We start from the raw sequence: 14848 nt of genomic DNA on the forward strand, positions 1-14848 counted from the left end.
CTAAAATATCCCTTCTTCTAGACACAGCTGGAAAGATTGCATTTGTTGGCTACTCTGACTCTGGCCCCAATCACAAATCAATGAAGAGACATTTATTCAGATTTTCAATATGGGGTCAGTTCAAGTCCAGTTCTGAAAATAGTAAGTGATGTTTCAGGGTTCGGGGTCGGGGGGCTCATTTTATCTAAACTGGTTAACTCATCCCTTACAACTAATCAGTCTGAAAACTGCTTCTTTATCAAATTAAATATACCGGATTTTCAAATGCAATAATTTATGGTGCAGAGACTTAAACTATGGCCTTGGAAATTCATTTAGGCATTGGCAAATTGCACCTCTTTTTAAACAGAATGTTACACTCCATTTTTATTTGGAATGTAACATTGTTTTAAAGGATGTGCTAGGAAGCGTAAGGTTAATCACTTTTCAAGAAAATAGGCCTGGTTCTCCACTGAATTGTTCCAGTTTCTTGTCAGTTTAACTCCATTGAAAACTGAAGTCACATGGTGGTGATTCAGGCCTGAAAAGTTTAAGAAAATAAGGAATTGAGGTGTGGTGGGAGGCTTATTTTCCTCCTACAATATTTCACAGTATTGAAACCATGTAAAAGGCTTTTTTGAACTGAAACAAAACCTAGTGTGTCTTGTGGAGCAGTATTGCAAAAGAGAAGTGCTACCTTTTAACAATTATTTGAAAAAGTCCCCATTTTACATTGTAGTACATTTTTTTGCTTGATGGGATTTTCTTTACAATTGCATAAAGTTTTTTTGATGTACTGTTGCAACAGTGAAAAGGGTATATACAAAACACTGAGCTACAACTGACTGAGCACACAGTTTTTTGAATTGAAAAACTCCAAAACAATCAAACCCCTGGTTTACTGAAGGACTGTATGACCTATATAAACTCTTCTCAGTCCCCCAAAATTAAATTGAAACAATACTGTTCTAAGCATTGGAATTAAATGCATTTCTAAGTATTGCAGTTCTGTACACTGGGAATTAGAACCATGTTGTGATATAAAAAGTAAATTCTCTGATGTTTTTCAGCTCCTTTAAAAGTTGTGATTAAAACCTCTGGTTTGAATTACTTGCTTTTGCTGCTTATTGCTTTTCTTTCCTAATCCTACCCATTATAATCAACGCTTTATATATGACAATGACATGGGAAATAGTCTGCACTAAAGTTAGCAATTTCTATCAAACTGTTAATTTATCATTTCCCCTAGAGATTTACAAGTCTCCTGACACATTAACATTGGCTTCCACATATGTCAAATGAAGATCACACTGGGAAGATTAGTATACCAATCCTTTTAGTTCAAAAGAAATTATCTTATACTTTAATAGGTCTACTCTGTATTATTTAGAGATTTATATCTTCTGCACATTTCCCAGACATTGTGCTGAATAATGCTCTAAAAATGTACTGATTTCTCTGCTGCATTGTTAAGTTTTTCCATCTTAGTAAGAAGGAATACACAATGAAACCAGGGGGAAATTATGTCTAATAGACTGAATTCTGCAGAATTAAGTTTCCTAAATCTGCCCTCAGATGCAGAAGCATAGCTCCGTCTAATCTGAGAGACAGAGATTCACACATCTGAAAGCAGAAATCAGTGCTTGCTATTTAAAATCACCACAAATCTGTTTATTGCTGCAACAGTTATTTTGCTGGCAGGGTGACACAGACATCCCCCAATCTAAAGAGGACCCCTGGCTCAGGAAGTACTTCTGAGACCTGTTTGAGAGTGTCTGCAGGTGACAGCAATACAGTATCAGGAAGGTGCGCTGCCTGTGCCCTGCTTTTCAGCATTAAAAGACTTGTTCCTTTGCTGAATGATCTTGTCCTTGCTCTCATTTTTCTAGAGTCTGTGCTTGCTTGTGCTAGTTCACCAATAAACTTACCATGACGTCCCATAAGACTGCAGAGATACAACACCAGGTACTATTAATATTTTTAAATGTTATGAGTTCCTTGATCTTTGCTTTATCCTCCCATAGTCTGTTCAACTGAATTCCAAAATAAGCTTTTCATAAAAAATTCCTAAAATGGGTATAATGCCATGTATATTACTGTATACAGTACAGTATCAGAAACATGACCAGAATAATCCTAGCCACATTTTGGCATTTAAAAGCTCTCCAAGCAGCCCTGTTCAAAGAAAAACAGGAAGACTGAATAATCAGAGCTAAAGGTGTGGCAATATATTATCCCATCTATATTTTTTTTCTTTCTTAGCAATATGTATAGTGTATTATTAGTGTAACCCATGTGCCTAATAGGGAGATACCTCTTTAAGAGACCCACAGTGGAGGACAGGGGGAGGAGTGAGTTGTGTCTGTGTAATTTAGGGTGACCAGATGAAACGGACAAAATATCGGGACACATGGGGAAAGCAAAAAGAAAACAAGGCGGCCGGAGCGGAGTTGCCGAAGTGCAAACTCTCCCCCCCCCCCACCCCCGCCACCGCAAAAATGCCGGAGTGGCCAAAGCCAGGACGTCTGGTCAACCTAAGGTCATTGTTGCTAGGCAGATTTAGCACTCCACATCCAGAAGCTTCTGGATGTTGGGTGTGGTAGTTTTGGGTATGCTCCCATAGGTTCCCAGTTGCTGGGGTCAGACTCCATGAGGGCAAGTAGTCAGGGCAGCTGCTTTGCAGAAGGCCATGTGCCCTGTGTGAGTTGGGAGAACCTGAGTCCAGGAGCAGAAAGCAGGCTGTTGTCCCTAACTCTGACGCATTTTGCAGCAGGTCAGTGATATTGTTAACCCTCCAACAGGGAAGCATGGGCAATGCTAATTATAGCAGGGGAAAATTGGGAGGGGAAAGTAATTTCTATTTTATTTCTATTTCTATGTTTTGAATGTTTTAAATTTAGCCAAACTGTCCTAGTTAAATTGTCTCAACTAGTCAATTTCACCAACTTTTCTTTAAATGTAGCAATGGGGAAAGAATCATTTATATTTTGCTCTTCTTGGTTTTGTATTTTCTTGTAACATTTTTTAAAATCTATATATTTAACTGAGTGGTTAATCAGTTAGCTGACTGGCTAGCAGTGATTTCAGCAGAGGAAGAGTCTACATGGATTCCAGCTGAAGATTCCTACAAGCAAGTGGAGGGAAGATGTTGGTTTTGACTCAGACTATATGGATTTGGTGATCAAAAACTGTAACTGAGACTCAGGTGAACTTGGCCTAAGCTTTTGGGAACTCTCAGTTTCTTCTCACTGTGTTTCTGTGGAGACTAGCCCGATTAGATGTAATTTTTCTTTATTTATGTTTATGTGTAACTGTATAATGTAAGTGGATTATAAAATAGCCATGTTGTACACATTGTTATTACTGTTATTAATTGTTTCTTTATCCTACGATTTTGTAAAGTTGTTAATTAATTAAATTCATTTCTTTAGTTCCTTTTGGGACTTGAAGGTGGAGAGATTGACCCTGTGCAATGCTTGCTGAAAATCCTTTGACTGAATTCTGGTTTTCCAGCTACTTTTCTGTAGGAGATGGGGCTTTTTAGGCACTGGAGAAGGGCAATGAAGAGAACTCTAGCCCACCCAAAGATTATATTAGGAAAGCCATTTTTTTCCAGGTTTACTTCGGTGAAGTCTCATCTCCTAATCTGTTGCCATAGGGTGCTGCAGCTGAATGAGAACGTAAAAAATCACCAGGAAACCTAACCTTAATGAAAGTCTTTTAGAATGTAATAGGGATGAATCCATTAAGGCTGATGGCCAAAAGGGATGTCTTTTTTCTATCATGTTAGCTCATTTGAGTTAGTGTAACATGATTGAAAAGCCCTGTCAATATGCAGGCTAATGTATCTGAAGGCATATTTACAGCCCTTGTTGTAGCCTAGGAAGATAGCCCAGGCTACAACACAGTCAGATAATATGGCCTCTGACTGGTTAACCTACATCTTAATGAGTTTTTCAGTCATGTTACATGAGTTCAATTGAACTAACATGATTGGAAAAAAACAGTCATTTTGTACACTATGGCTCTAGAGAAAAAGCAAAAGATTTCTATATAAAGTAACCTGAAAAACCACAGAATGTCCATTTTAAAGAATATTTAAACCACTTTATGGAATTTAATTAGGAATTATACCCTTGCTGAACATTGGTATAGGGCTGGTTTAAAAATTCTGTAGAAAGATTATTCAGTATTATATATTATCAGGCTGTAAGAAAATAGTTACAGCAAGTACCAGAGCTTCCAATATCACAAACACTACAGATTATTTAAATTTATCCAAAAAATGTATGTTGGGCTCTGACCCCATGATGTTTGAAACTGAGCTAATTGCAACTGTATTGAGTCCTTACTGTTGCTAACATGGGTCTGTAATAGTTCCCTAATCAATGTGGAAGAGAATTCTGACAACCATTGGTGATGGAATATATGTAGTCATCCAATAGCAAAGTTATATCACATATTACCCTGAAAAAAACAATCTCCATTTACACTGGTTCTGGAAACTGTGCTAACAAGAACTGTGGTTTAACACAATTTGTTGCTAACATGGGGCCTAATCCAAACCCTATTGAAATCAGTGGAAACAACTCCTCTTGATGTTCCTCTATAAAAGCGGAAAAATGCCTGTTGATTTTAATGAAAGCTGGATGAAGCTCATGTTTTCAACCACCACGTGGATAGAGCTAAAAGGGAGAATGCTACCACCACTTCAGCTGCTGCCCTCTCACACCTGACTCCTGGCCGTCAGAGAGAGATTTCCTGATAACAGCACACTTACGTGTTCATTTCCAGCTTGAGAGGAAAAAACAATCATGCATCAGAACCGACAGCTTTTTCCTTGCTAAACCGACTGATTTGACTTAGCAGACAGAGCTGCAGTAGATATATACAGAAATATTTCAATAAAAACCTAACCCTGGTATACTGGCCCGGTTCCAGTTCAGTGTTACACCAGATAAATGGCTGGAACGTATGTATTCTTGTGTCTAGTGCCTCTGACCTGAGGTGCTTAATCAGCTCAGTTTACAGTGACTGGCTGATGCCACCGTAGAAGTCGTCTGCATGCACTTTTAGTGATTAAAGATATCTCCTCCCTAATCCATCACATGTCAGCTTTCATGCACTGTGGCCATGTAAACCGGTCAACCATGGTTAACTGAAATGAGATTTCACTACTAACTCCAAGCTTTCCCTAACTAGACCTCTAGAACAACAGTGTTTGGACACTTCTCTGTTACCATGGAGACCCAGAGAAGTCAACATACTCTAAGTCACAGTTTCTCAAATGCAGCCACCAGGGGCTTTTCTTGCGGCCAGGTGATATGGGATGGGGGAAGCAGTGTCCCCTCTCCCAGGGCCACCAGTGGGGATTGGGCCCTGCCCCCCTCTGGAGACACAAAAGTTGGATGTGCAGGCAGCTGGTGAATTCCCCACTTTCCCAGGGGCAGGCTTCGGCCGCGGGGCTTCGGGCTCCATACATGCGGTAGCAGGCTCTGGTCCCAGGCTCAACATCCACGCCATCGTCCCTGGGCCCTGTGGCCTCCCTGCCCACCTCCCCATCCAAGGTTTAATTTCTCCCAGGGCTTGCTGAGGCTGAGTAAGTCTGCTGTGAAAAGTGATGTTAACAAACATACAAATATCACTTTTCACAGCAGCAGACTTACTATCTAGCAAGTTTTTTTAAAAAGCAACCAAAAAAAGCAAAAGAAACAACAACAAAAAGACAAGAACGTGCAAAGCACCTTATTTGTGTTTCTGTTCTGTTTAGGCCCAATAAAGAATACAGACCACTGTACGTTATTTTTAATACTGAGTCTGAAAAAAAAAAAACCCAGGATTAATAAATTACAATGATTTGGACATGTATATATGCATATTTATTTGTTTTTCCTAAAGTTAGTTCGTTATTTTAGGAAAAAGTGTGAGCGTGGCCATCAGCAAGAGTTGGTGGCCGCATTCTGAGGCAACCAAAAAATTTGTTGTGAGAACCTCTGCTCTAAGTCCCACTGTAGTGTACAAGACAGTTCTGCATCGCCATAGTAACAGAGGAGTTTCTAAATCCACCCTCCCCTTTGCTGCGTGAAAGAGAAGGTGTTTGAGGATAGAACTGTAAACAGGCCAGATGAGGAGAGTGGTCCAGCTGAGTGGAGTCAGATTACATAAAATTAGAATAAATAATAAGAGGTTTTTTAGTTATATAAAAGAATAAGGAAGGATGAGGTTGAGTCACTATGTACCGTGGATAGGGAGGAGATTAATGATACTCTAGTATGGCCCAAAAATAAATGAATGCTTTGCCTCAATTTTCAGTAAGGATGATAATATGGGCATAAAGGTAGGATGGCTGATGGGCAAAAAAAGCGTATAGAAATGGAAACTACCACATCTGAAGTAAAAAGGAAATTCAAATAGTTTAATGTGTTCAAACCAGGGGGACCAGATAATTTCCACCTAAAAATACTGAAAGAACTGGAACATAAAATTGTTAGTCCAGTAGCAAGGGTAGTACCATATGACTGGAGAATAGCTAACATCATACCTATATTAAAGAAAGGGGAAAAAAGTAATTTGGACAATTGCAGAGCTGTTATCCTGATGTCAGTAGTATACAAGGCTTTAGAACAAATAGTGAAGGAATAAATAATTAAATTCATAGAGGTAAAAGGAAAAGTGGATGTAATGCAACATGGGTTTACCAAAGATATCATGCCAGACTAACCTGATTTTCTTCTTTGAGAAAATATCTCATTTTTAAAGTAAGGGAAATGTGGTATATCTAATATACTTGGACATCAGCAAAGCATTTGACATGATATCACATGGGAAATTGCTCATTTAAATTAGAGAAAACAGGGATTAGTACAATAATTTTAAGGTGGAAAAGGAACTAGCCATTTGGAGAACGCAGCAGGTTGTGCTGAAAGATGAACTATCAGACTGAGGGGAGGTTACTAGTGAAGTTCCTCAAGGATTAGTCTTGAGAACAATCTTATTCAACATTTTTATTAATGGCCTTGGCACAAAAAGTGGGAGCAGGCTAATGAAATTTGATGGTGATAAATTTGATGGGAGGCATCTTCAATACAGGAGGAGGATTGGAATATTATATAGGAAGATCTGGATGACCTTGAAGACTGGACTGACAGAAATGGGATGAAATTCCATAGTAGAAAGTGCAAGGTCATGCACTTAGGGTATAATAATAAGAATTTTTGCTACAAGCTGGGGGCTCATCAGCTGGAAGTGACAGAGGAGGAGAGAGATCTGAGTGTGTGGGTCAATCACACGATGACTGTGAGCCACCAATGTGGTGCAGATATGGAAAAGGCAAATATGATGCTAGGATGTGTCAGGTGAGGCCTTTTTGGTAGAGCTGGAGAAGTACTGGTGCCATTCTACAAGACACTGGTAAGATCTCATGTGGAATACTGTATACAATGCTAGTCACCCATGTTCAAAAACAATTAATTCAAACTGGAACTGGTGTGGAGAAGAGCTACGTGGATGATTAAAGGAATGGAGGGCCTGTCCTATGAGAAGAAACTGGAGGAGGTTGGTGTGCTTAGCCTAGCAAAATGAAGTTTCAGAGGGCATATGATTGGTATGTATAAATACATCAGGAAGGTAAATACCAGGAAGGGTGAAGAATTCGAATAGGCAACATTGGCACAAGAACAAATGAGTATAAACTGGCCATGAACGAGTTCAAGCTGGAAATTAGAAGAACCTCTAGGAGCTGTGGGGGCAAACAACTTAATTAGTTTTTAGTGAGAAGTGGACAAATTTATTTGTGGGATTGTCTGATTAGGTTGTTTGTGCTGGTAGGGCCTTATCATGGTACGGCTCAGCTTCCCTGAGAGTCTCTTGCTCTTTAGGTCTTATGTTCCTAAAATCTCATGCTTCAGGGGTCAGAGGGTCACCTGAAGAAGTCAGGAAGGAATTTCCCCACACCTCTAATGTATTCTGTTGTTTTTCCTCTCCTTCCTCTGAAACACCAGAGATGGTGAACTGGATGGGATGGGCCACTGCTCTGAGATAGCACCGAGCAATCTCTCTCTCAAATGCTTGGTGGTGGATGTTGCTGATGTACTCAGAGGTTCCTGAACTTAGTGCATCCATGACCACATTTTGAGATTTTACTGTTTTCTGTGAAGTCTGACAACAACAAAGGAACCTAATGACCAAGGAATCCAAGGAATTTACATATTAAGTTAGTCATGTAATGCTCTTTAATATGATATATGGGCTTGCATGTTGCAACAGAGCTTCTCGAAGTCCAGTGGTGTGGTAGAAATTACGCATCTAATTTCCAGTGTGACATCAATGGTAGGTTGATACCAAGACTTGGTAGACACAAATGAACTGAATCCAACTTCACACAAATACATGTTCACAAAAGGCACTATTAGTTTCAAAGTATGTGTTGAGGATGCAGGATATTCATTCTTGACAATGAACCAGAACTCGGGGACAGAAAGTTCTCCATATGTGCCTCACAAGAATCGATCCCAGTTAATTTCGATAAGCTGTTTGATTTCAACTGCTGGCAAATTAATGGCATCGGATTTGCACTGAAAGGGTTTTGCATCCAACTATACTTTGTCATGTTCAAGTCAGGGGAAAAGGATCCAAACTGTTCCTCCCCAACTGGCTGAGATGTTCAGTCGTCACTTGTGTGGTAGGCTGAAAAATTTCATTGTCAGGCAGGAACTTGCAAAGCTGTGGGAAGGATTCATAGTGTGTTTTCTGGAAGAATAATCTATTGAAGACCATGTTCTTCATGAATCCTGTGTTTCAGTCAATCAGGTGAAAGATGTGGGTGTTTTCTTTGCAGACCTGTATTCAATTAATTCTGTTTCCCAAATATGTCTGTGACATAGGCAAGAAGGCACATTTCTATTTGGTCACATGGAAAACCAAAGAAGTCACTGTTTTTGCAGTCCATTGCATAGGCATGCAGCCTGTGTCTCAGTTCAAAAAATCATCCCAGTACTTTTCCTCTTGATAGTCAATGAATTTCACTGTGGAACAACAATATGTCATGATTAAACCCCATTTCTTCACACAGTTTTGCAAACAGATGTGTGCGAAGAGGTTGAGTATTGCTGTAGTTCACAATAGATGAGACCTGCTACAAAACTTTGCCTAGCTCTGGGCTCAGAGCCTTAGATGCCAGTTCTCTGTGAATCATTCAGTGAGTCCACACAGGAGATGGAGCTACTTTCTTCACAAGGCATGCAGACCTGCTTTGCAGCTTGCCATAGACAGAGCTCCATCTGTACAAAAGCCCACCATGCAAACACATGGTATATTTTTGTCTTGCATGTAGCCATGTGGCACACTGAACATTCCATATGCCGTCTCACGTATGGGAAGCAGGAGACAGAACTGAATGTCTTCAAGAATTTCACCCTCCCATGTGCGTTTCACAAAAGCCGAGAAATGTGCGTCACGATCCTCAGTGCTCACATCAACTCGAAGAGCAAAAGCATCCGTGTTTTTCAAATGCTAAACCAGTGTGTTTTCCTCATCTGCTGCTATCACTTCAGCCCTTCACTTCACTGTGTTGTTGGAGAGTGGTTTGGCTTTGAGTGTCTTTGCCTCAGTTTCTTCACACATTACTTTCACCACATTGACTGCAGCTGGCAAAATCGAAGTGTTTACAACAATTGGCCTGTGCAATGTGGTAACTCACCTCAAATGATACATTTTGAGCTTGGTGAAAAATGGACATGGCTTTCTTGAGTTGCAATTGTTGACATGAAAGTTGTTCTTCCCGGTGCTGGAAAAGTGATCTTGGTTTTCCTATGGGTTCCTTGTGAAGGGTTTCCAAGGGGCGAGTAAGTTTGTTAGGCCTCATGCTTTCATGTGACATAGCAGGCATTTTGGCCTCTCTTTGTTCTTGACCAAAACCCTGGTGAAGCCATAAGTAAAGAAAGCCTCATTGTATTTGCAAGCATGTTTCTTGCACTCTTGTTTTTCATTCAGAACTTCATTGCTAGACTCACTGCTGGAGGCTGAAGGAAATACTCTGGATAACAATGAGTCCTTTGTGCCTATTATCACAAATCAGAAAAAGGAATTCACTGTTAAGCAAATGAGGCCAGGAATTAGGGAGGCCCTGTGCGGTGATACTAGAGCAGCACAGAAACAGTGACTTACAATAATTCTTTATCCTTGAGTGCCAACAGGCATTTAGGGCAGCATAAAAGAAAGTACGGGACCTGTGTTAAGGAGCTTACAAGCCACTGCAGAGTCCCATCTCAGGAAAAGCTAGCACAGGCTCCTACCAGCTCAAGCAGAGAGACTGCTGCCACAGATAAGGAAGAATCTTCTCCATTCAAGTCCCTCAGCCTGATGCTTGCACATGCAGATGGTGCAAATGGGCAAATTGGCATCCGCACAGCCACCTTCACACAGCCAATGTGTCTGGACCTGCTCCACAAATGCCGTACCAGGAGGCCGCCATTTTGAACTACAAAATGGCGATGTCCACAGAACCTGCCCTCACATGCATAGTACGGGTGAGGTCATGCTGTGTGCAGGCTGCCATTTTGTAGCTCATAACGGTGACCTCCTGATGTGGCATTTGTGGAGCAGGCCAGATATATTTGCGGGCAGATGGCATCATCTCACAAGTTGAATCTGGCCTATTGGACCCGCAACCTCATCTGCTAATGACTTGACCCTACTTGGGGTCACGATCTACAGTTTGGGAACCTATGATCTAACGGTGATTGGGAAGGAATTTTCTGCCAGATCAGATTTGCGGTGAAGTTGGGGGGTTTCACCTTCCTCAGCAGCATATGGTGCAAGTCACTTGCCAGGACTGTTTTGCATATATCTCACTTATTCAGTTCCCTGCCATTTCAGGGACACTAGGCATTGATGCACCTCAGTCCCTTCTGTTCTCTGCCTGTGACACAAAACAATTTAGTCTCTTGATGACTGTAATACTTCGATCTAATTTTGGTTTCTGGGTTTAGTTTGTGAGTGCTGCTTGATGTTGGTGGCCTGTGATATACAAGAGCTCAGCTTAGACAATCTAATCATCTCTTTTGGCCTTAAACTGTATGACTCTACATAGAGACAATGATCCTGCCTTCTTTTGGCCCTTACTTGAGAAGCACCAACTGATGTAATTCACCTTACCAATGCTAGGAGCCTGGGTGACAAACAAGAGGAATTGAAATTGTTCATTTACGAGCATAAATTTGATCTAATTAGTATTATTGAAACCAGGTGGGATGATTCGCACAATTAAAATGTTAAAAGCAATGGTTTAACCTATTTAGGAAGGATTGAGTGGGCAAAAGGGGAGGAGGGAGTGGCACTCTATGTTAAAAATGTCATTACCTGAGTCACTGATAACTCAGAAGAAAATGATTTTGAATGCTTATAGATCATTTCACTAATAAAGCACAAGATGGGATATTAGTTGGTGTCTGCTACAGACCACCATATCACAATGGGGAACAGGATGACCATCTCCTTATGCACCTAGGGACTGCAATTTGATTAACTTTGATTGACATATGCTGGAAATCTCCTGCTGCCAGTACTAAAATATCCTTGTAATTTATAAACATTATACATGACAATTTTCTAATTCAAAAAAAGTTGTAGCCAACACAGGAATTCTTTATTAGACCTTGTCCTAACAGACAAAGAGGAACTGATCACTAACAATTAATGGTAGCTTCACTACAAGTAATCATGAATTGATCACACTTAGAATGTGCAAGTGGAATAACATCCAGACCAGTAATGTAATATACTTGGTGCTTTAATGGGGCCAATTTCACAAAGCTGAAAACAATTAGGAGTCAAGTCAGCTGGGGGGGGATAATTCAATCAGGAAAGCATGAATGATCATTGGGAATAATTTAAGAATACCTTATTAGATGCCCAAAATTGAGGAAGAAGGCTGAGCTAGCTTTAAAAAACAACCTGGCTTAGAGGGAAAGTTAGGAATTGTAGAAAAATGATAAGGAAAGCAAAGGGACACAAGGAGAAATTTATGACCAGCAGAATTAAGGATAGTAAAAAGGAGTTTTTAAAAATATATTAGGAACAAAAAGTATCCTGAAAACTGTATTGGTCCATCATAAGATGGGAATGGAAGAATTACCGATAATGATGCAGAAAAGGAAGAAAGATTTAATAAATATTTCTGTTGTATATTTGGGGTAAAAACAGATGATGTAGTCTTATTATATGGTGATGATAACACTCTATGCATTCCACTAGCATCTCTGGAGGATGCTAAAGTTAGTTTTAAGAGTTTAAAGTTTAAAACCCTAAGAGTTTTAAAAGAACTGGTTGTGGCACTTACTGGACCATTAATGTTGATTTTCATTAACACTTAGAGCATTTGGGAAGTTCTGGAAGACAGCTAATGTGCCAATTTTTAAAAAGGGTAAATGGGGTGTCCCAGGTAATTATAGGCCTGTTAGGGGGTGGATCACTCAATAATTGCCCTGTTCTGTTCATTCCCTCTTAAGTATCTGGCACTGGCCACTGCTGGAAGACAAGACACTGGGCAAGATGGATCATTGGTCTGACCCAGTTTGGCTGTCTTATGTTCTTATTTTTAATTGTGAGGGTGATTAACCATTCAAACAATTTACCAAAGTTCGTGGTGGATTCTCTATCACTGATCATTTTAAAATCAAGATTGGATATTTTTCTAAAAGTTCTGCTCTAGGAATTATTTTGGGGAAGGTCTATAGCCTGTGTTATACAGGAGGTCAGACTAGATTATTATAATGGTCCCTTCTGGCCTTAGAATCTATGAATCTATGAATCTGCTCCATTTGATGGACAAAATAATGACAGGATGGTCTATTCTTCTCATCATTCCCTTTGCAGGTCCTTAAAGAAAGAAAGAAAAATTTTGGGGGGAGAATAAGGCACAAAGATGGAGGCTACTGAAGCAAGTTTCACCATCCTGGCTGCCAACCCCAGCATCACCTGGAATTCCAGACCTTCTTTGTTCTAATCCTAAGAAATGTCCTGACCAGACTGAGCCAAAGAGCGGGACCCAAATAACATCACCACCTCTACTCATTCCAGCTGAATCCCAAATACCATCGGGGATGAAATAGGATCAAACTTTGGCAGCAGCAACAGTAACAACAGCTCCGGCCCATCTCAATAAACTTCTTCTCTTTTCCCCAAAAGAACAGTTTCAGGCTTTAACAACAACAGCAATAACAACAACTCCAGCTTATCTCAACTAACGTCTCTTTTTTTACATGAAAGGAACATTACCATCTTTAATACCATCTGAGAGACTGTCAAACAAGGAGGCTTTCCTTTTAAAAGCTCTCTCCAGCTACAGGGAGAGGGAACAAGAAATATCATTAAAATGAAAGCCTTATTTAACGCTTTACATTTCAAATGCTTTAATTGTTTTTCCTTTTTTCTATCTTTAATAAAAGGTTAAAAGTATTTTAATGATGTGTTTGCCATGGTACTAAGAAGGCTAATGTCTCTGTCTACCAAAACCTTAACTTGTTTAATATTGGATAGTAACTGGGTTATGATAACACCATTAACCCATACATTCTATCTAAATTAACACAACAGAGCTTGCAGTCTAAAAGATAAATACAGAAAGATAAAATAATCTGGGAGACTTGAGTGAGTTACTTTAGATAAATCTCATGAATCAGGCCTTAAGGTTATCTCTACCTGTTAGGGGTTAAGAGTAAACTCCCATCGTGGGCAGATTACCCTATATCAGCTTACTGGTGGGTTCTTAAACCTTCTTCTTAAGCATCTGGTACTGGCCACTGTCTGTCAGATAATAACTGCCATAGTTGATCAGGCCCGTGGTCTATCCAGTCCAGTATCCTATGTTCCTAAATGTGATTGTCATTTCTTTCACGCAGGAAAGAGGTTTGTCTTTAGGAAAGACTGGATAGCACAGTGATACTCAGACTGAGGCATGGCTCTTTGCAGCACATGATATTAAAACACTGTGTGATTTAATTATTAACCAATCAGGATGTTTTTACTATGTTATTAACCAATAGTAATCGTTGATAAAATATTAATACTTGGCCAATCATTTTGCTGTGAGAATCATATGAAACAATGAATTCACACTACTGTGGCTCTTTTGAATAATGTTGATTGCTAGTTTGGCTCCTGAACCACTCAGGTCTGAGTATCACTGAAATAGCACATTTGGACTATTGCAGTTTGGGATTGGGATCAGATCTCCATGACAATCCATGGCAGGATTGCTCCATATTTCACATTTAGCAGGGTTAAATCACATTTTAATAGTCCAAACTGGGCAAAACACTAGAGTATGTGGCACAAGCATGCATCAGCAGAGGAACTGACAATAAGACCATAGGTCTTTTGTGTTCCTAACATCTGTGGGACTGCTCCTGCTCCTAGAGAAATGAACTTGTAAAGTTTCTTTTACAAGTTGACTTTTGACTTTTATAGAGTCTGAAATCCCCTTCCAAGCTTCCTCTCCACCTTTATAAAACATGTAAGTATTGAACATTAATGGTCCAAAACACAGTAGTAAGATCATTAGGGCCACTACCGTAGGAATCTTATAGGATAATGTTTAACGTTAGTATCCCATGCTACTGTACTGTATATCATGCCATCAAAGCAGCACAGCTCACTTGATCCCTCTGGAAAAGATGAAGCCATCATCCCCATCACAATCCTACCTCCAATTCATAGTGGAAAGAACCAGCCATTTTCATTTTAAGGTTTCACCTTTTCTCCTCGCTCTATAAACTTTTCCAGATGAGTTGAACATTTTCATTTGCATTTTATCAGACTTTAAAGCTTTGTTCCAAATCTCCCTCTTTCCCAACTTTTAAAATAAAATAAA

The 14848-nt window shown here is 39.8% G+C and overlaps 1 long non-coding RNA gene across 1 annotated transcript in view; it reads left to right on the forward strand.

The window, feature by feature from the left end:
• LOC119855133 overlaps window positions 1-13336 on the forward strand; it is a 91615-nt gene extending 78279 nt beyond the window's left edge. Inside the window, exons 2-4 of the long non-coding RNA XR_006280573.1 lie at window positions 1681-1785; window positions 1869-1944; window positions 12853-13336. This is a non-coding gene — a long non-coding RNA (uncharacterized LOC119855133). The remainder of the gene's footprint in view (window positions 1-1680; window positions 1786-1868; window positions 1945-12852) is intronic.
• The last annotated feature ends 1512 nt before the right edge of the window (window positions 13337-14848 follow it).

This window comes from Dermochelys coriacea, chromosome 4 (assembly GCF_009764565.3).
Source record: "Dermochelys coriacea isolate rDerCor1 chromosome 4, rDerCor1.pri.v4, whole genome shotgun sequence".
NCBI classification, from domain to species: Eukaryota; Metazoa; Chordata; order Testudines; family Dermochelyidae; genus Dermochelys; species Dermochelys coriacea.